This window comes from Carassius auratus, unplaced genomic scaffold (genome assembly GCF_003368295.1).
Source record: "Carassius auratus strain Wakin unplaced genomic scaffold, ASM336829v1 scaf_tig00030164, whole genome shotgun sequence".
In the NCBI taxonomy this organism is placed as follows: Eukaryota; Metazoa; Chordata; class Actinopteri; order Cypriniformes; family Cyprinidae; genus Carassius; species Carassius auratus.
In genome coordinates, this window is record NW_020525830.1 from 55,342 (window position 1) to 78,288 (window position 22,947).

The window sequence follows — 22,947 nt, forward strand, 5'->3', positions numbered from 1 at the left end:
GTCTTCTAATTAAACTATTATTTTCTCCTGATTTGAAAGTTCGTGGAAAATGTCGGGATAATGTAAGTACACAACTAAAAAATATATATAACATAGATATAGTGATTTCTGCTATTTTTAAAGCATACAAATTACATATTGCGCCTTTAAGTAGGGCCACGTAGTGGAACATTAGTGATGAAAAGGCATGGATTTATTTTTGCGGCTAACCTTATTGCCTATGCATTTGTAGGAGTGTCTCTTTAAGACTCAAAATTCATGGGAGCAAATAATTTAAAGGAATGGATCAAGGTGATTTACTAAAGTTTGCGGTAGTCAGTTTACTGGTATTTGTGCCATTATTCAATGCCCCCCCCCCCCCCCCCCCAAAAAAAAAAGTTTTATTTGCGCCTGTTTTGTTAGTAGATTGCATGTACGTACATGATTATCATCGGCTCTTGTTTGCGACCCTGCTCTTATGTGTTCTGCTTTTGGTAGATTGCATTGCTCATTGAAAAGCTCTTGCTGTGTCTGTGTTCTTTAATTTGCGCATTTTCGGTAGATCACCAGCAGAAGCTTCCACTCACATTGTCAGTTTCGTGGGATTTCACTTCCACATTAATTTGCTCTGTTTAGTACATCTGGCTTAAAACAATTTAAATGTACAAAAAAGTCACAAAAAGGTCTAATATTTGTGTAAAAAAAAAAAAAAAAAAAAAAAAATTCCACCCTCATTTTCACTCTGTGAAAAACAGTTTCAAAGGATGTTTCCACTTGCAGTAACAAAAGTAAACAGCTGTGATTGGCTATGTTTATCACACCTGACCCACACCCCCTCTTTTACAGCATGTCATGTGTTTTGACACTGGAGATGGCAAGTGCTGTGATAGAGCTGTATATGTTTGAGCCTGAGGCAGAAGAAATTGAACAATGCAATGCAACCACAAAAATTGCAACATTCTGTTTCAATGTGTTCATTACTTTTGCTTGCTTAATTTCCAGTATATCAGTTTAAAAGTACCATGATTACTTGTTATTTTATTCACAATAAAAATTCAAATCTGGCCATTTCAGAAGAGTAGAAAATAATAATTCATGTTTTTTACTGTTAGTTAGTTTTGAGTTCTGAAACTTGCAGTATTTTTTTGCTGTAAAGTAACCTCTTATAAGTATGAATAACATTTTGGTTCTATATTGCTCCCTTAAGTAAAGTTTTTTTTTTTTTTAATTTAGTACAAAGCATGTTTGGCTGTGGTCCAACAACAGCATTAGACACACGCACTCAGCTCATTTTTTTCTTTTATTTTTAAGATTATGAATATTTACTAGATTCTGTTCTACTCAATTTTTTAGGTTTCAGCACAAAAGAATGATCCATTTTTACAAAATTTACTAGAAATATTAAATATTGAGTTGTTTTTTATAAAATGTTTTGTCCATTAAAAATTTAGTTTTCTTTACAAAAAAAAAAAAAAAAAAAAAAAAAAAAAAAATATATATATATATATATATATATATATATATATATATATATATATATATATATATATATATATATATATATATTTAGTTGAAGTGTGTGTGTTTGTGTGTTACCATTCAGAAGTGTCGGAGCAGTAAGGTTACATTTTTTATTTTTTCCAAAAGAGACCGGAAATGATGGCATAGGAAAAATATGTTTGATTGGCTTGTGTTTTTCAGTACATTCTGATTCATGGTTTGAAGATTAATATGTCAATTTGGCAAATTCATCTATGTTCCCCAGTTAGATAAGATTATCTTGGTCACAAGTCAGCAAGATCAGCAACAGTGTAGAATACATCACAGAAAAGCAAAGCAAAGTGTTCAAGGCATAAAAATTACATTTTGTGAGTGAAACTCATGGCAGGACAGCAGTGTGATGGTGTAGGATGTTCAATGTGATTGCTTTTAATTCCCTTCAGTTTTACCTAATTACCTTATTGGCATGAAAATTGCTCAGTATTGTCAAAGCAAAGTGAGGTTTGCTGTGAGTGATCTGTTCCTGTCTCTGTCTCTCCTGGCAGGTATCTTGCGCACAGCGGTCCCTGATATGGACAGAGAAGCTCAGGCACAGTACCAGGTGGTGCTCCAGGCAAGAGACATGGGCGGCCATCAAGGGGGTCTGACAGGGACAACCACTGTCACCGTGCACCTCAGTGATGTCAATGACAACCCACCTCGCTTCACTCAAAGTGAGTCACAAATCCAGCACTACTCCAGAACACAAATTCAGTTTAATACAGTCTGTCTGCTCTTGTTTACTCCACTTTATTGTTCTGTTGTGTTCAGTTTAAGGTATTATGTTTTGTTGTGATCTATTCTTGTACTCTGCTGTACTTTATTATGCCACTTAATTTTATTTTAATCTGTTCTAGTCTAGCCTTGTCTACTTAACTTTGTTTTATTCTTGTTGTTTGGTCTAGTCTAGTCTAGTCCAGTTTACTGTGTTATGTTCTAGTCTAGTCTATCTACTCTATTCTACTCCACTTTACTATTCTATGAAGGATCATATCTACTCCACACCACTCCACTTCTCTATTCTATTCTTTTCTATTCTATTTTAATCTGTTGCAGTCTAATGTAATCTGGGCTGGTCTAGTCTAGTCCTGGGGTGAGTTTCCCATACAATGACGTAACTCGCTGATTAACCACCACAGTATGATGCATTGAACTAGCTGTTTCCCGAACACGGTCGCATCTCTGTCGTGTGAAGCACATTAGTTCAACAACATATGGCCATTGTTGATGACGTCACACGCATGTGGTGGAGGAATAACTTCTGCTATTTAACCGATTAGACATTTCTAAGATACTGCTGTATTGAACATGGCAACTGATGACTAATTTACTATGTTTCGGTCCCTGTCATGTTGCTTTATTTGATGTTTGATTCATGGCGGGTTCCCTCTTACGTCATACCCTGGGGTTCCCTTAGGTATTTGTGCAAATGCGTACTCTTCAAAAAAGGCTACTTTTGCTATTTTAACGACGGAAAAACAGTTGGCGCGCCCAGGCGCAAGGTCTAGTTGGTCAGTTGCACTCATGTGCGAGTAAATAGATAGCCTAATTCTGATACATGCGATGACTATAGACTGTGTCTATTACTTTCACTCAACTGAACCATTTATAATGACTGGATTTGTTTTATTAAATTAAGTTTAATTTAAAATTAAATTTAAATTTATGCATTTAGCAGACGCTTTTATCCAAAGCGACTTACAGTGCATTCAGGCTATCAATTTTTACTTATCATGTGTTCCCGGGGAATCGAACCCACAACCTTGTTTTATAACAATATTGTTATTCTTTCTTTCCTCATGGAATTCTTTTGGACTTTTCTGCCTCTTTAGATAATTTTTCTGTTCACACAGACTGTGGAGAGATGGTGTGCAGCTTCATGACATGTGAAGTTTAGTGCCGATGGAGAGCTTCTGGGACATTGACAGACAGCATGTCCCAGCAAGTTCATTTGGAGTTCTTTTTTTTTTCTTCTATTAATTAATTAATTAAGTCAAACTTGCATTCACTAATGCTGGAGTAAGATTTTAGATGAAAATTGTCGGTCCTGTTTAATGTTGGTGCTAGTAAAGGTTTGAGAACTAGTGAAAGTGACGTGACATTCAGACAAGTATGGTGACCCATACTCAGCATTCGTGCTCTGCATTTAACCCATCCAAAGTGCACACACACACACACACTGTGAACACACACCCAGAGCAGTGGGCAGCCATTTATGCTTGGCGCCCGGGGAGCAGTTGGGGGTTTGATGCCTTGCTCAAGGGCACCTAAGTCGTGTTATTGCCAGCCCGAGATTCGAACCCACAACCCTAGGGTTAGGAGTCAAACTCTCTAACCACTAAGCCACAACTTCCCCAAAAACTAATGGCCTGGCTTCACAGACAGGGCTTAGACTAAGCCAGGATCATAGTTCAGTTAGTACTTAAGTCATTTTCCTTGACATGCCTTAGAAAAAACATTACTGGTGTGCATCTTGAGACAAAACAAAGGCAGTGGTATTTTTAAAGATCAGTCAGTGAAAGTTTCTATCAGTTGATACAGCTCAGAATTACATTTTAGTCTTGGGCTGGTCTTAAGCCTTGTCTGTGAAACCAGGGTACAAGTAACCCACTTTGGTAATGTTTTACAATAAGGTCTCATTTGTTGTACATGGATAGATAATTTTCTTTTTATCTTTTTCATTAAATGTGTGTCGTTTGTGTGTTAGTAATCCTATATGTTATGGGGACCAAATGACTCCACAAGTATAGTAGTACCAGTAAATTTTGACCTTGTGGACATTTTTAGGTTCCCAATGAGGAAACAGGTTTACACATCTTAGAGAATGATGTTTTCCATGATGGTGAAATTAACATTGTTCTCCAGACTCTTTCTAATAAGTGAGTTGAAGTGTTGTAACTGTATAGTGTAGGGTTTTTCTTGTGCATCAGCAAAAAAAAATTTTTTTACAGATTGATTTACCATTTTGTGGTTTTGCTTTGATTGTAACTAGGTTATTAAGAGATTATTATTATTATTATTATTATTATTTAATATACTAAATTTCATTGACATTGAAGTATATTTTAGTTCACATTAAATTGCTTATTCAGAAGTAAATATTTACCATATTTCAAATCACATGTAAAATATACTAAAGTCCCACTTAAGTTGTTCAAAAATATCACTCAAAAGTTAAACTAATTGCAGTTAATGTAATTTTAAATTGTAATATATTTGAAATTAATTACAAGTAATATGCATTTATGTGGTCAAAAACATTACATTTTATTCACACTTAAGTGTATTGTTAACTGACATTAAAGTGTATTTTAGTTCACATTAATTGAATGTCAATACATTAATAGTACGTACACTTTAAGCATATTTTAAAGAAACTAGAAGCAATTAGGTACATATATATAGTACATATAAATGTACTAAAAAGTGCCACTTAATTCCCACTTAAGTTGTTAAAAAAAAACACTCAAAAGTTCAACTTACTTCATTTAATATAACTTTAAAATGTGATACATTTGAAATTAATTACAAATTCTTTAAATAACAAAGAAAAAACATTGCACCAGACTTTAGATCAGGTTTGAGTTGGTCTATGGCGCAGTCTATTTTCAGCTCCTTAAAATAGCATTGCACCAGCAATGAGCCTGAACACACCTCTTAGACCAGCAAGCCCATGGGCGGAAATGAATGCAAATGCATTTGCTAATTAAATGACGTAGCGCTGGATGGGAAGATGCGAATGGCGCCGGACTGAAACTAGCAAACACACTTGCGCTGCGCCTTGCGTCGCATTGCGCCGGGTGTATGATAGGGCCCAGAATCGTCAAACTATGTGGGTAACGATGGAACTTGCAACCATAGTTGGCTAACGATGCTTTTGGGAAACGCACCCCAGTTCTGTTATCTAGTGTAGTCTATATAGTCATTTCCACTTTACTTTTCTATTTTAATCTACTCTTCTCTGTTGTATGAAAGGATCATATCTTCTGTTGTCTACTCCACTCTTCTATTCTATTCTATTCTATTCTATTCTATTCTATTACTTATTACTATATTTTATTTTATTGTAATCTGCTGTAGTCTAGTGTAATCTGGGCTGGTCTAGTCCAGTTCTGTTATGTTCTAGTCTAAGTCCATATACTCATCTCCACTTTACTATTCTGTTCTATTCTACTCTACTCTATTCTACTCCACTCTATTGTACAAAGGAATCATATCTTCTGTAGTCTACTCTTCTATTCTATTCTATTCTATTCTATTCTATTCTATTCTATTCTATTCTATGAAGGATCATATCTGCTCTAGTTTACCAGTTATTTCCTGTTCTAGTCTGATCTATCATACTCTGGTCTAGTCCAGTATTCTCTGTTCTGTTCCAATCTGGTTTTGTCTGGTACAAATGTAGTCTTGTCTAATCTGGTCTAGTCTAGTCCACTCTGTTATATTCTATTCTATTTCACTGCACTGTTTTATTCCAGTTTTTCTAATGTATCTTCTCTGGTCTAGTGTACTCCAGACTAGTTTACTCTTTCTATTTTAGTAAAGCCTAGTCTACTTAACTTTCTTCTATTGTAGTCCTGCCTAGTCTAGTCCAGTCTAGTCGGTTCTAATCTATTTTAGTACACTACACTGTTTATTCCCTATCTAGTTTACACAAGTTTGTTTTAGTCTTGTCATCTAATCTGTTTTAGTTAACTAAAACTAAATCTATCAAAAGTTATTTTTGTTAATTGACAAAAAGTCTAAATAAAGTAAAATACAAATATTAGATGAAAAAATGGCCAAAATAAAATAAGTTAAAGTACTACAATTACTAAAAATAAATGAAGGATTAATATATAAATATTTTAAAAGAAACTAATAAAATTCTAAAGCAAAAGCATGTAACGAAACTACTAAAAGTTTAAAATTAAAACTAAAAAATATAAAAGCCAACTCAAAATATGAATAAATACTAGTACTATATAAGATTGTTTCAGACTAGTCTACTCTGTTGTGTTCTATTCTAGTCTAGTGTTCTCTGTCTAGTGTTCTCTGTTCTGTTCCAGTCTTAGTCTAGTTTGGTCTCATTTGTTTTCCATGAGCTCTCCTTCAGAGCAAATCAATTTTGAATTTATTGGCTATTTTGTTATGAAGATCAAGGAGCCACAGTGTGAACCCTTTATATCCCTGTCAGCATACACACTGCCCATTAGCTGCTCTTATGACATGCAGTGCACCGTTTGCTAACATCACAAATGCTGTTTCCACGTCCACGGTCAGACTACCCAACAGGAAGAGAAGAGATGTGGGCATTCAGGTTTCTGTGTGACATGATGTAACCTTTTGAAATGGATTCATGCTTTATTTCTCTTCTACTTTAAATCACTCTGTTCTATTTTCCTGACTGCACTTCTGTCCACTTGTTAGCCGCGGTGAGCTTATTACATGCATACTATTCATGCAGCGGATGCCGTCTTATTGCAGTAATTGATTGGCAGCTCAAAGACGTGAGTGGAGGTTTGGAGACTGTGGGCGTGATGTCAAAAGATGACACATGTGGGACCGACTTGCGTCTACTATATTATATTCTGTCTGATTGGGATGTGATCCTATCCGTCGATACACTAGAGAATCATGAAGTTCGCAATTAGTTAGCTGCATGATTCAATCGCCTGAACTGTTCGAAATGGCTTATTTCCCTAGAAATGTGTAATAACGTTAGCTGAATATCATGGCTTATGATATTTGTTGTGCTTCAATTATATAATCACTTGTGTTTATCAACTCCCTGAATCCATCTCTATATCATGTGTCTCTTACAAAAGAACAGTATGTTTTTTTTTTTTATTATCCTGAAAAAAAGCTATAAGACAAAATAATTTATTCTGTTTTAGTTTATTCTAGTATAGCCAAGTCTACTTAGCTAAATTCTATTTTAGTCTTGTCTAATCTGGTCTAGTCTGTTCTGTTTTAATTCGAGTCTAGTGAACTTGGTTTGATTCTAATCATCTTATCTGGTCTGGTCTAGTTTAGGTCAGTCCAGTGCACTTTTTGTTATAGTTAATGAAAGCTCATCAAGCATCATCAAGACAATGTGGAAAAGAACTGTGGGAAAGAAAAATTAGTGTGTTAGACATGTGCCGGTATTCTGTAATGCAATATATCATGGTAATAATAAATATGCACGAAATTGTTATCATGGGCACTTCTTAATACTGTGAATAATTATATATAACAAATTATTCAGAATTTGGAATGCATTTTAAGAATAATTTCCCCATCAACTGGTCAAGATGCACAATGCCCTATATGCTGCTTGAAAGATGCAGGTGTTCACTGATGTAAACAAGCAAGCATGAGAAGCACATGGGGGAACACATGAGAGATGCGCTGAATGATAGCACATTCACTCTCTGACAGCAGATGGCGCTTAACTGCAGAAAATACAGTCCTTACCATGGAAACCCCATTAATAAAGCAGCTACGCTACTTTCTAAAACATATTCAAATAATTTTATGAAGTGACGTACATGCACGAGAGATCACTTCCAGCACTTTCCGTGCTTTTGCAGACAAAGCCAGAGCGTGCACACACGTCACACAACAGGAAGCACGTGCGCCCTCAGATCAGTTGGACGTGGTTGTGTACAAGAGGTAAAAACTATATAAATACTGTTTGTTTTCTTACACAAACCACTTGTTTCGTGTCTTAAGTCATCAATGTGTACTTACGATGGGGCATAGTTTAATTCGGACTCCTCTGTGCATGCTCTTTGAGGTGGTGACCATAGACCTCCATTATATGAGTCACAGACAAGAACGGTTTGACCTAACAATATCAAAATGGGAACTACTGCGAAAACAAAGACACCTACATCTTGGATGCCCTTGAGTTAAGCTAAAACATATCAAAATTTTATTTGAAAGTGAACCATCCCTTTAACTAATGAGGTCTTATTGTAAAGTGACACCTGTCATAATCACAAATGAGAGTGCCCGTCATGGCCACCAGAGGGCACTCCAAACTGGACTTCACATATCCATTGAACTCCATTTCCCATTCACCCTGCACCTGCCACTCTTCCTACAACCACATAAACACACACAGTGACTATTGTACTACATTTCCCACAAGCCCCATCCTTTGACTCTGATTACTCTCCAGCTGCAGCTCACTGGATTTTAGTATTTAAGCTGCCAGCTTTCTTGTGTTCATCGCAAGGTCTTGTTTTACTACAGTTTACACTTCTGAGCATTATTGTCTGCCTGTTGCTTATTTTGTCTGTTCCCCGGTTTACGATTACTGCTGCCTGCATATTGGACTATATTGCTTGTTTTTTTGGACTGTGATTTTCTGTGGCCTGTGTACCAAACATGATTCTGCCTGTTCTTCCCTGTTGTGTTTGCTGTCATTGACCCCTGCCTGTACGACCACAATGTTTCTTATTAAAAGCTTGCATGGATCTAACATTTGTGATTACCCCTGCGTAACAACACAGATTGGTCTTTATTTGCACTTTAATCTGTATAAACTTTATATATTTTTCTGTTTTGCTTTATTGTATTTAAATGTTCAGTTAGTTTTGTTATAATAAAATAACCATGATAATAAATAAAAGCATTAGCAATTAATCGCAACAAGAACATATTATACCGGCATAACTCTAGTAGTGGTTGTTGATTTCTGCAAATTTGAAAACTATTAAATTACTCTTATTGGACAGTTTAATACACTGTCCTCTGAGCACCCAGGATTTTTACCTTTATAAAGTTTTTATTAAATAAAAAAAAGAAAGAAAAACTTTAAATTTGTAATATATATGTAATACATTTTTAGCGTAGCAAATATCAAGTAAAAACTTCATTAACACCCAGTCTTGCTGAACTGATATCAAATATTAAAATATTAAAACAGGTCATGACTCACTTGGTCATGCTTAAAATCAGCCTAAAAGCAGTTTCAAATGGCTAATAAAAATGTGATAATTTTGGATAAAGAGCCAGAGAATTAAATCGATTTTTGAATCAAATTTTTGTCTATTCAATTTTTTTTCATATTCATATTTACCTTCATTTGTGAAATTTTCTGAGAAATGTAGATGTATAATTGCAATTAAGAGATGCCCGCTCTCTAATTCCTGTTTTTAGAGATTGCACAAAAGAGATTTAATCAGTTTGAATGTCACACAGTGATATATAATGGCACAATGGATAGAGAGCATGTAGCATACTATTTCTGGCACATACAGTATGACAAATTTATGATATTCTGAAATCAGCCGATGTACTCATTTGCACATTTAAGAGCCACATGATCACAGGAATGCTGGTTCAAATACAGCCTGCGTGTTCACTTTCTGATCCCGTTCTTCTGATTTCTCTCTTTTCCTCCCTGTCCTATATAATAAATGCAAAAAGGCCTATAAATAAAATATTCAGGAAAAAATAAAAACAGAAGTATGTGTTAACTATGTAAAAAATGCTCTAAAACATATTTTATTAATATCTTAATGTAACACAGTAGGTTAACAGGATATCTTTGACAGTGCTAATAATGTATGAAACATAATGAAGTGTTTAGTAAAACTGTGTCAGAAATGTTGTCTTTCAGAATCCCTGCCAAACTACACATTCAAACTAACATACACTGCCTTTCAAAAGTGTTGGGTCAATAGAAGGAGAAATTAATTTTTGTATTTAGCAAGGATGCAAAATTGATCAAAGTTACAGTAAAAACGTTTATAGTGCTACAAAATGCTGTTATTTTGAACATTCTATTAAACAAAGAAACGTGAGAAGAAGAAGAAAAAACAACTGATGCATCATGGTTTCCACAGAAATATTAAGCAGCAGCAACTGTTGATAAAATGATAATAATATAATGTTTCTTGAGCATCAAATCAGCATGATTTCTGAAGCCTCATGTGACACTCAATTATAAAATATATTTCATATATTTTAAATATATATTTTATTTTAAAATACATTCAATTAAAAAAACAGCTACAATATGCTGTTCACAATATTACTGTTTTTACTATATTTTGGATCAAATAAATGTAGTCTTGGTAATCAAAAGAGTAGAGTAGTCTTTTAAAAACAGTAAAAAATCTTATAAACTTTTGAATTACAGTGTACATTTAACTAGCATATTGAATTTTGTGCATTGATCAGCTTGAAAAATACTGCTTTTTGCATGTTTAAATGAAAGAATTACAATATACAATGCTGTTTTTGTCTGATTTTATTCTGTATTTAAAATACGAACATCTGAGTTACATAAATGTTGGTGTTTCTCAATTGAAATCGATACGAGCCGTACATGCATGGGGAAAATATGGTCCCTGGCTAAACTGACTTGCTTTAAATGGTAAATTCTGGTCTTGTATCCTCTTTAGATCAGGAAGCCATCCAAATTGTGTAGTGTTGGGCCAGGACTGGAAAACACTGCTTTACAGTGTTTGTACATTGATCCTCTTCAGAGACTCAGCACTCTACGAGATCAATGATTGCAGAGTGAGAAAACAAGTCTCTGAGAATCTGAACTTGACATCCCGTGAGTCTCTCAGGACACTATGCTGTATTTCCAGGTCCAGCCGAAGTGTTAAGGATGTCGTGTCCTGGTATGGATCGAGTCGTGACTCTCAACAGGAGCCGATTCATGGCATTGTAAAAAGTGTAACTGAATCTCTCAAACAAGCCTTGCGCCCGCTGACCCATGATCTGTGAATGCTTTCATTCTTGTTGTGTCTCTCTCGAAGTGCTAAAAACCTCTGCGCTGTGTGTTTCAAGGAGAGATATGAAAGTGTGGTTTGGTTTCTTGGACATAGGGAGCAACTGTGTGTACTGTATGTGTGTATGAAATATTTGATGATGTCTATAAAGATAGGATGCTTGCGGTATTTGCTATGTGTGTGAGATATCAACATTTGAGAGGTGAGTGTGAGTGACTGTAGATTTGAAAAAGCTTATGGGTTTCTGTCAGTCCATATCTGTCGGCTTTAATAAATGCATGTGTGAGTGAGTAAACAAAGCCCGAAGCCATTCGCTTGAGTCACCTCTGAGCAAGAGATGTCCGGTGAGTTGGCGTGAGCCTATAGGACTCATAACTCAATGTGACCCTCCAAGTTAGACAACTCGCCTCATTTCGCCAATGTAAATCACCATCCAGGACAGCTCAAGCTCGAAAGAGCTTCTGTAAAACACCTGCAAATAAAAAAAGGAAACAAAAGTGAATTCCAATCGATTGCATGTAAACCACACCTTATGATGCTGATGAAAGCACAGGTGCCAACAGCCTTTCTTCCTGTCTTGTTTGTGAGTGATTCCGGGCTTTTTGAATGCTGAACTTTCTGAAGTTTACTGAAAAGATTAGAATGCTCGTGTTTGTTGGAAGTGCTGTGTTTGGTTCCGGAGCGCCGCTCGCTTGCTTGTTTTCCGTCTCGTTAGTCTGAAACAAGGAAACATGCCGTATTGTTTGCAACAACAAAGATGCCGAAAAGACTTTTTCTCCTCATGGGGACCCAGTGAAATAAAAAAATAAAATAAAAAATGTGGCTTTTAGTGTGTGTTTGTTAGCTTTCAGATTAGTGTTCACTCTTAAAAATAATGGTTTCTAATGGGGGTTTTCACAGCGGTGTCATAGAAGAAAGTTTCAGTGAACAGTTCTTAAAGGAATAGTTCAAACAGAATTTAAAATTTGCTGAACATTTACTCACCCTCAGGCCATCCAAGATGTAGACAAGTTTGTTTCTACACTGGAATAGATTTGGAGAAATGTAGCATTACATCACATGCTCACCAGTGAATCATCTGCAGTGAATGGGTGCCGTCAGAATGAGATTCCAAACAGCTGATAAAACATCACAATAATCCTGACTCCAGTCCATCAGTTAACATCTTGTGAATCGAAAGGCTGGGTATTTCTTAGAAACAAATTCATCATTAAGACATTTTAACGTTAAAAACTGTCACTTCTGGATGAAATCTATAATTTATAATCATGCTTCGCCAGTGGAAAAGCCCTTCCTCTGTTGTCCTCTCACACTGTTTTCACTTGTAAACGGTGCTTGATCTGTGCATATATCTCTCTTCTGATTCAGAGGACATGACTTTTTCACCAGAGAAAGCAATATTATGGAAATAGGACTCTGGATATTTTACCCAGAAGTAACGGGTTAAAGTTAAAAGAGTCTTGATGGATTGTTTCTTACAAACATGCAGCTTTTCTCTTTGATGTACTGGATCACTTCTGGTTTATTGTGATGTTTTTATCAGCTGTTTGGACTCTCATTCTGACGGCACCCATTCACTGCAGAGGATCCACTGGTGAGCCAAAGTGGTGTAAAGCTAAATTTATCCAAATCTGTTCCGATGAAGAAACAAACTCATCTGCGTATTGGATTGCATGAGGGTGAGTACATTTACAGCAAATCTGCATTTTTGTGTGAACCATTCCTTTAAAAGAATGGTTTCTTAGTGTTAATTTTTTCTTTTTTTTTTTCACTATAAAGGACCTTTTGCAATGTTAAACATTCTTCATGGAACCAGTTCCAATAAAGAAACTTTATTTAATAATACACTTTTAACAGATGTTTAAAATGTTCATTTCGACTCTTCTGAGAAACTGAACATCTAATACCATCACTAACTAGCAAGTTAGAGGCACAGCTTCCCCAAAATTGTGAGGTGAACATGAGGATGATTTAATGTTAATAAAATTCACAATTAATTTCAGTTTATGCCTCAGAATGTATATATTTTTGTTTGTAATTTCACAGTTACCAATACCATTACGTGAAAGCTCCACTTTTCTATAGAAATTCTATTTCTATTCTATTAAAAAAAATTAGCCAATCAGCATCGAGTGTTCACTTTCAGCGCTGAGGAGTGTTGAGAAAAGAAACATCATAGAGGAGGCTAGCCTCACTTCTGGTATATCAACCAATCATCGTAGAGACGTAAATTACGTGCTAGTTTGAACGTCTCCTGTAGGGGCCCGGCAGATAATTTACCAAGTACTTATGATGAGTAGTGATACTGAATATTTGATTGCCAACAGATTTTCCTAGCTGTCATTCAAACAGCATATACAGTACACAAATTAAAATAATGGGAGCTAGAATATAGGCTCTAGCAGTAGGTCTGATTAAATAGCACAACAGACAGCTCTCTTTTAACACAGACTTTTAAGAAATGGTGGTTAAGCAAATAATAATAATAACAATCAGCAGGGATCTCCAGACCAATACAATTCAAAGTGTGCCTCCTCTATTTTAAAACCCACGAGCCGCCACTGCGTGGGAATAGCCAAGTGCCCTACGAAGTACACTCAAACAGTATTTAAAAGTGTTTAAAAACTGTTGCAGGGACCCTTAGCTAATGATAAGCAATATTTATTCCAAACACGTCAATGATCGTTTAGTGGGGAACGCTACAAAGATTGACTCTTGTAGGCCCTCAGAGGAATGACTACAGTATTGTAGTGCGTATTATAATTATGAAGTAGATTATAGTGCTGATGATTCTGGTGACTATTATCACCGTGTCAGAGATAATGATGATCTGTGTTGCGTCTCTTTCAGAGGGCTTCGGCCTGTCTGTAGAGTGCCTTCCTACAGATCCTCTCTTAAAAATCCACGTGATTAATATTTCATTTAAAGTTCAGAGCTTTCTGCATCAGTACGCAACAAAATCACAGCTGAAAAATACAGCTCGGAGACACACAATACATCTTCCACCCTATCCCTCCCTCCCTCCTACATGAATACACTCTCTGCTTTTCTGTCTTTCATTCTCTCTTCCTCTTTTCCCTTTCGTTTCCAGGGTCTCCTGCTGCCGTTTCCTCTTTTGTTCTTTCTATCTCTCCCCTAATCTCTCCTCATCCCTTTCTCCTCCTCTGAATAATACACAGTGTTAATACACTGTGCAAAGAAGCCATATTGTATTCCCACAGTGTGTTTCTGTGATCATCTTCTCTTGGCTGCACTCAGCTTTAATGAATGTTAGGAGTTATTAGCTGGCACAAACTGCCTCTGGTGAATCACACTGTCTCAGCCTTTGTTGTTTGCATGATTCATTTTCTGTTCTGGAGCAAATTTGGCTCTTAAAAGAAGCAAGGAATCATCAGTGTCCTGCTTCATATTTCTATCACACTCTCTTTTTGGATCTTTCTTACCCGGTCTCTCTGCTATCCTCTTCCAAAAGCATGTTTGGAATTAATAATTCGTGTTTTTGCAGTGATACTATTGTGATGCTGCTCAAATGTTCTATTTCTAAAACTTTAGAAATTCTACAATAATATCTATCTATCTATCTATCTATCTATCTATCTATCTATCTATCTATCTATCTATCTATCTATCTATCTATCTATCTATCTATCTATCTATCTATCTATCTATCTATCTATCTATCTATCTATCTATCTATCTATCCATCCATCCATCCATCCATCCATCCATCTATCTATCTACAGTATCTATCTCTATCTATCTATCTATCTATCTATCTATCTATCTATCTATCTATCTATCTATCTATCTATCTGTCCGTCCGTCCGTCCGTCCGTCCGTCCGTCCGTCTGTCTGTCCGTCTGTCCCGTCTATCTGCTGTATACAAATAAATATTGTTAGTGGTTCTTATATTGCATGTACTGTTACTCATATTTAAAATTATGGATTGTCCAATAAAAATCTAATAAATGTAATTAATCTGAACTACAGAACTAAGTGAACTAAATAACTGATCTGTTTGTGCTACAAACATGAATGATTCCTCAAATCACATGCTTCGTTTAAGACAGGTGTGCTCTTACTTTTGAAAGCATTCAAACATGGTTTATGGATGATCAAAAGAATGAAAAAAACTCATAGACTTACATTGTAGAAACACCTGACCTGTATTTATGGACCAGAATATCACTGTTTTGACTTGATCTATTAAGTAACCACCCAAAACACCCTAGAAACCACATAAAAGTTAACTGAGAACCACTCCGAACTCTTTGGCAACACATTTGTTTCTGTTATCGTGATTGATCATGGTATAAGATCTGATGCGTGTCTCTCGTGTGAGATGAGAAACACTTTTCATTCTCTTATGGAATGCAGTAGATTGCCTGCGTTATTTGCTGTCTCTAATTAGGTTTAAACACACTCAAGCAGGTTTCTCTTTTTAGAGTTGTATTTTTGGCCTGTGATTTAGCTGCCGCACACAAAGATAGAAGAGCCAGTTATTAAACTGTCTTAGAAAAACTGTCTTTGAGAACAAATGGCAAGGCATGACTTCCGTTGCAGTGTTTTTTATGAAACTCTAGTTTAGGATAGAGGTCAAGCTGATTTGAAAAGGCCGTAGGGGTTTTGTACGGATGCAGTAACCTCATGTAAATGAGATTAATGATGATCTTCTAATTTTATGTTATGGCTGTGTTTTTGCCTGATTATTTACCATCCCTGTTTCCTGCAGTTATGTGGTCATTTTCAGTCTCTGAATTGGCCGTCCCCGGGGTGGAGATTGGTCGTCTCTCTGCAACAGATGCAGACCTGGGTGAAAAACGCTCGGATGGACTTTATGATCGTGGACGGAGAGGCAGGGGACACCTTCAACATTACTGGATTGAACCAAGAGGCTGTGATTTTATTAAACAAGGTGGGAGTAAAGAAACGGAAATACCTACTGTATAGTAATGTTGTTTTCTTCCATACATTCCCAACTTAGAACAAAATCCAATTTTATGCTATATCAGTCTGTATGACTCAAAACTGTTGATTGTCTTAAAAGTGAAAAATGCATAAGTAGTGAATGAGGAATATTCATATTATGAGCTAAGAAAATGCCAAATTTCCCATTTTCCTATTTCTTTTGTCCAACACAGACATTCTTTTATGTAGTTAGGCATCATACTGACACTTGAATTACCATAGCAAGCAATGTAGCTGCCCTACATATGGATTACATTGACTGTCAAAACGAATGAATTCAATTTCATTATTTGCAAAATGATTGTCAGTCTCTGGGGATGAATGTAGCAAATATACTGTACAGTGATACAAAAGCCAAGGATGGGCTATACTGCTATACTGTATGTATAAACTGTATGTATGTGTGTGTGTGTGTGTGTGTGTGTGTGTGTGTGTGTGTATATATATATATATATATATATATATATATATATATATATATATATATATACATATATATATATATTGATTTAAAAAAAAATTATATAACCATAAAACATTAAACACTCAAAACACTAGTAACTGCATAGCAACAAGCTATTATTTTTTTTTTTTTTTTTGTTTACCCTTAACAACCGTATAGTGATGATGGTAACCATTCAAAAAACCCAGGAAAAACATAGTGCACTAAAAATGTCCTAGCAAATACTCTGAACACTCCAGCAACCACATGTCAATGTCTCCATGCCAAAAAATGGGGGTGACTGGTAAGGGGTTAATAACCCTCAAAAATCAACTGCATAGCAAACACCTTGGCAACCACCCAGAAACATTTAGGATGTGTTCACTCTTGTAGTTCAGTTCCAAAAAAGAAAACAATACATTTGCTCCTGGTCCGCTGAGCGTACACACAGCCATTGTGATACATTCACCACCTGATTTGTCAGGTTGAACGAGGTATATTTTGCAATGAAACTCACAGAACATCCTAAACAAAATCTGTGATCGACTTAAAGGGATACTCCACCCCAAAATGGAGATTTTGTCATTAATCACTTATCCCAGGGGTAGGCAAGTTCGGTCCTAGAGAGCCGCAGTCCTGCAGAGTTCAGCTTCAACCCTAATCAAACACACCTGAACAAGCTCATCAATGTCTTCAGGATTAATAAGTCAGTCTATAGGGAGGTGAGGGTTTTTTTAGGGTTGGAGCTGAACTCTCCAGGACCAAACCTGCCTACCCCTGACTTATCCCCATGGCCAAACCCGTAAAAGCCTTGTTTCTCTTCGGAACACAATTTTAGATATTTTGGATGAAAACCGGGAGGCTTGTAACTGTCCCATACACTGCCAAGTGAAATACATCGGTCAAGGTCCAGAAAAGTATGACCAAATACAATGTGTTGTTTTCTTTTTTTTTTTTTTTTTGGTGTGGTTCGCATTCACACTGCTCTTTTTGCAAGTGAACCACACATGTGCTAAAGGTCATTCATTAATTGAACAGAAATTCTTCAGCGTACAAGAGTTCATTTAGAAGCGGGCCGAGACCACTACTTCAGCTGGGTCTCTGTGCGGTTGTTTGGTCCGTACCTGAGTGCGATTGCTGTATTCAAACCTGCCCAAAAGATCCGCACCAATGGAGGAAATGAACTTGAGTTCGATTCAGTCGAACCAAACAAGACGGGTGTGAATTCACCCTTTCTCGAACTGCACTAACAGAGAAATCGCACCATTACATTACAACAGCCAGTAGCTAAATTAGGCGCGGTCACTTTAAGAGACGATGAACGAATCCAATATAATACACATCCAATTTTTTTCCTCAGCTGTTTACTTTCACTTAAGAAATAACTGACATTTTTTTTTAGCATAAATTCCAAGGTGGATATTTTAAAATATTTTTTATGTATTTGTCGGCACAAGAGCAAAAATAAGCAAATTCGATGTCCAAGTGTTTTGAGACGCCTTTCTCTTCGCAGAAGAGAGCTCGGTTCAGTGTCGCTGTCTGTGATATGCGTCTCTCTCTCTCTCTCTCGGCACCGAACACAGTGCGCGAGTAACAAGCTACTCCATTCAGCTTTTCCGCGTCTTGTGTTTGGATGCTTTAATGTTTAAATCGACAAGCGGTAATTGGCTTAACAACACGTGAAAAAGATAAGCTTTCGTGACGATGCACAGCAGTGGTCCGTCAACTGTCCTGAGCATCTTTTTAGGCTGTCCTCAGCCAGTCGGTTATATAAAATATCAAGGTGAAAGTCATCATAGCTTGCTTAGTATAGACCCAGCTCGCAAGCCAACTGTGAGAATAGATTAACGGCGATAACGGCCCACCACTAGTTTTAATTGAACCAAACATGACAAATGTGAACACACTCTTACAGCACCCTAATAACCACCTAATAATGCCCTAGCAAACACTCAGAACACTGTAGTAACCACATAGCTACACCTGGGAAACCACAAACCAGTGCACTGAAAACAACAACCCTAGTAACCATGTAACAACGTAATAAAAAAACATTCTGAATGCTTTAGATGGATGCCAACACCCTGGCAATCACCAACAATGCCTCATTGTGGTAAATGACTTTTGCACTGGAAAGTATGACTCATTTCCATTCAGAAAGTGAAAGAATTTGGTTGTATTTATGTTGCATGTATTCTAAGTTGTTAGAGGGCAAAGTTAAAAGCAAAGCAATAATAAAGAAAGAAGTTACAGCAGAATGAATCACAAATTAGTTAAATTGACTCTGAGTTCAAATGTAAATGAAGGTAATCTGCAGCACAAACGTCTGCCAGCGAACATCCATATTAGCGCCGGCAGAAAGGGTATTGAACCTGCAGCCCCCGGAGAGACCTCATCACAGCACACAAAGGCAGCTGTTTGTATAAATATAAACTTTGCAGGGACAGAAAATGTGCATTTCATATAAAAGGACTTTGTGTGATGGTAAGTCACATGTAACTAATTGAGAAGAGAAGAGATTCCACCTTTTAGCTTATTCAAAATAATCAAACTGGAAAATGAATCACACGCTATTTTCTGCCCTGATAAGTGCTTATAAAGACAGACATGTATGTGTGTGTGTGTGTGTGTGTGTGTGTGTGAGTGAGAGATCTTTACCCATTCACTGAGCGCACTACTTCAATGACAGGTGTGTATGTGCAAGCTAAAGACAGCCAGAACAAACAGAACGAGGAGAGACGCAGATAAAAAGGAAAACAGGAAAGAGAAGGTTGTGAGAAACAAGATGAGTCAGAGACATGGGTGGGGGGGTGAATACGAAAAGACAGCGGAAGAACGCATAGAGACTAATGCAGCTGAGTAACAAGGGAGAGGAAGCGTGTGGAGATGTAGATTAACACAAGTGACAGAGCATTGCATGTGTGTTAGCGGCTCACAGCACTGCTCATGCCCATTGCTCCAATGCACACACACCACTACACACGGTTCTGCTGACCTTTCAGTACAGTATTATAAACTTTTGATGCATTTTATTTTTCTCCTCAAATCCACTTATACTTTTAGTTATACTTAAAAGAGCAGTGTGACCCAAATCCTGTCACAACATCAGAATCCATCTATCCATCCATCCATCCATCCATCCATCCATCCACTGTTATTTAAATGTTACAGCACTATTTTCCACTTTTCCTTTAGCCAAAAACTACACAAATCTGCAAATGCAGATTTGAATTTTCGGCCAGTGCATTGCAGGCACACATTTTGAAATGCAACAACATGTGAAATTGAGCTTCAGTAGCCAGAAGCGTTCGCTTCTACAGCTTTAAATTCTCTGTAAGTTATGTAAATACAGTTGGTCACATCATGTGCTCATGTCACTCCCATTAATGCCTCATTTAAAGTCAACATGACATCAAAATAGACCCCATTAACTTTCTTGACCGGCTCATAATGTCGTCCTGTTATTTTACATCACTTGCATCTTCTGACACTTTGATTGTGGACACCTACGGTTCTCCAATCTCATTTTGTCCAGCGTCAAAAGTGCATCCACAACCTCTAATACAGTTCTGAAGCGGTTATGGATGTTAATATAACCACATCCATGACTTCCTTCCATCTTAATACCAGCAGAGCAAGCCCTGCAGTAGTTTAAGTTATGAAGCACTGAAACCCAGACACATTGCTTTTTTTTTTTGACTCTCTGTATTGGTTTTGCTTTTTTTGTAAGTGAGGTGCAGAGATGAAAAAGGAGTGAAAGTGGGAGTTTCAGCATCTCACTGAAATGAAAAGATATTTCAGAGTGCCTTCCTGGTGCCAAAACACAGTAAAAAGAATGATGGTGTATGTGAGTTTCAATAAATGAGTGTTTTACGATGGAGCGTTTTTTATCTTGGAACACCAGGCTGTGGACTATGAGAGGCGAAGCACCTACACTCTCGCAGTGGAGGTGCAAAACCCAAACGTGGACTCACGATTCCTCAGACGAGGTCCGTTTAAGGACCGGGCAATGGTGCGTATCACGGTTCTGAATGCAGATGAGCCGCCGAAGTTCTCCCGTTCACGGTACCGGCTGGATGTGTCGGAAAACTGTCCTCCAGCATGTGTGGTGGGAAGAGTGGCCGCTGTGGACCCGGATACAGGCCTCAGTAACAACATCAAGTAAACACCTTTTTACTTTATTTACTCAGTATGACTTTCTTTTAGTCACATATACATGTAAATGGGGGAATCCCACAAGAACACATTGGTCACACGTCCTGATTTTGCTGAGTTAGATGTGTTCCTAGGTCAACATATTTTGTTGACCCTGGAACAACATTTTACTCCAAAAATATATTCTTGACCATATCCCTACACCTAAACCTAACATTATCCATGAGTAATCCCTAAAATCAGAGGAAATTATAGATGAATGACACTGGTGTACAAGCACCAAACAGTGATTTTAAGCGTAAACTTCACAAAATCTATAAAATGTTGTTCCAGGGACAACAAAGATGTCTCACTTGGTAAAATCAGGTTCTGCACATTGGTCACCCCAAAATCAATGCAAAAGTATTTTGCATACAGAAAATGAATCTTGCATAATGAATTTTGCATATGCATAATTCTCAATGCTGTTGCTCAGATCTGTTTCCAATCTTTTTAATTCAAATTTAGCGTTTTTCATAAACTAAGGTTACTTTTATGTGCCAGGGGCTTTTGAAGGCCACATTAAAACTGAAACTTCGATTTTGGAAACTTTTTACCGATTTATTTGTGCTGTTTTTCAAATGAATTTTATTTACCCATGTTATCCACTTTTAATTTTAAACTTCAAAAATATGAATATTAATGATATAAAAAAAATATATATTATTTTAAAACCAGATCTAAACAAAGAATCATTTTTATTAATTTTATAAATTATTAATAGCAAGGCAGTAATAACAGCTTGCGATAATATAAGAAACCTCTTTAAAAAATCTTACTTATCCCAAACTTTTGAACTGCAGTGTAGACCGACACGCACAAACACACACACACACACACACACACACACAGATTCCTTTGATTTCGGGGTGATATTTTACCAGAATATGCTCGTGACATGTTTTTGTGAGTTTTACAGATACAGCACATACAGTTTTTACATTATTAGTTAAAAAAACTCATATTACATCATGTCTCTGTCTGCCACAGCTAGCATGTGGGATGTTTTCACGAAACCTGTTCTGTTTCACTTGCTTAACTGGGTTATTGATGGACTGGCTGCTTTATATCTTCTAATCTGTCTGCCCTCCTCCTTTTATCCCTGTCCATTTCTTCTCAGGTACTCAATTGATCCCGAGTCGGACCCCGAGGCGCTGTTCCGTATCGCCTCTGACAATGGCCTCATCACCACTGCCGTGGAATTGGATCGGGAACAGGAGCAATGGCATAACATTACTGTCATCGCCACACAGAGAGGTACCAGAACTCCTCTGCACCGCCGCTCTTAAAGAGACATCACATCACGTCTGAGCATCTGACAATTTCACACAGGTAGCAGCGTGTAATCAGCCCACAGGAAAGCTATTACTTCTGTGGTGGCCGTGGACATGAAAACTCATGGCAGAGACACGTACAAAAAGAATTGGAAGAGAAATAGAATGAAAACTCGAATTGCTTTTGAGTCTGGTCCACCCGAGCTCAAGGTCACCCGTTTGTGCTTCCCGTTGGCCCTCATAAAACACTATCTTGCATCCCCAGAAGTGACTCGGAGTCTTTAGTGGATTTGTTCAGCTCATATTTGGTAATTACTTTCCTATTAGATACACGCTCGAGTGTGATAAGTGTGCCTCTGTTATGGCTTTATGTAATGTCATATTCAGAACATCAGATGACGTTCAGGCCACTTCTGGTCATGATACAACATTATGTCCCAAAAGAGCAAAGAGCGTATATAGAACAGTAACAGAACAGATTGGAGTTAACTTCTGTTTCATGGTCAGTAAGATTTAGCTGACCTACTTGCAGCTTAAAAACTTTTGATTTCTAACTTACTTTGCTTTATACATATACTTTATACATACATACATACATACATATATATATATATGTATATCCCATCATGCTTTTCTTTTCTGTTTCTTAGACAGCCCCAACCAAGTCACCAGGGTAGCGGTTGCCATAGAGACACTGGACATCAATGACAATGCCCCCGAGCTGGACCGACAATACAACACGGCTGTGTGTGACTCCAGCGCTGTCGGACAGGTCAGTGATCTTTGACCCCTTGAAGGCTGCAATGGAATGAGTCTGTAAATGACGCAGCATGGT

General features: G+C 37.0%; 1 pseudogene; it reads left to right on the top strand.

Moving 5' to 3' along the window:
- LOC113080036 (cadherin-11-like) overlaps window positions 1-22,947 on the top strand; it is a 55,311-nt pseudogene that overhangs the window by 22,457 nt on the left and 9,907 nt on the right.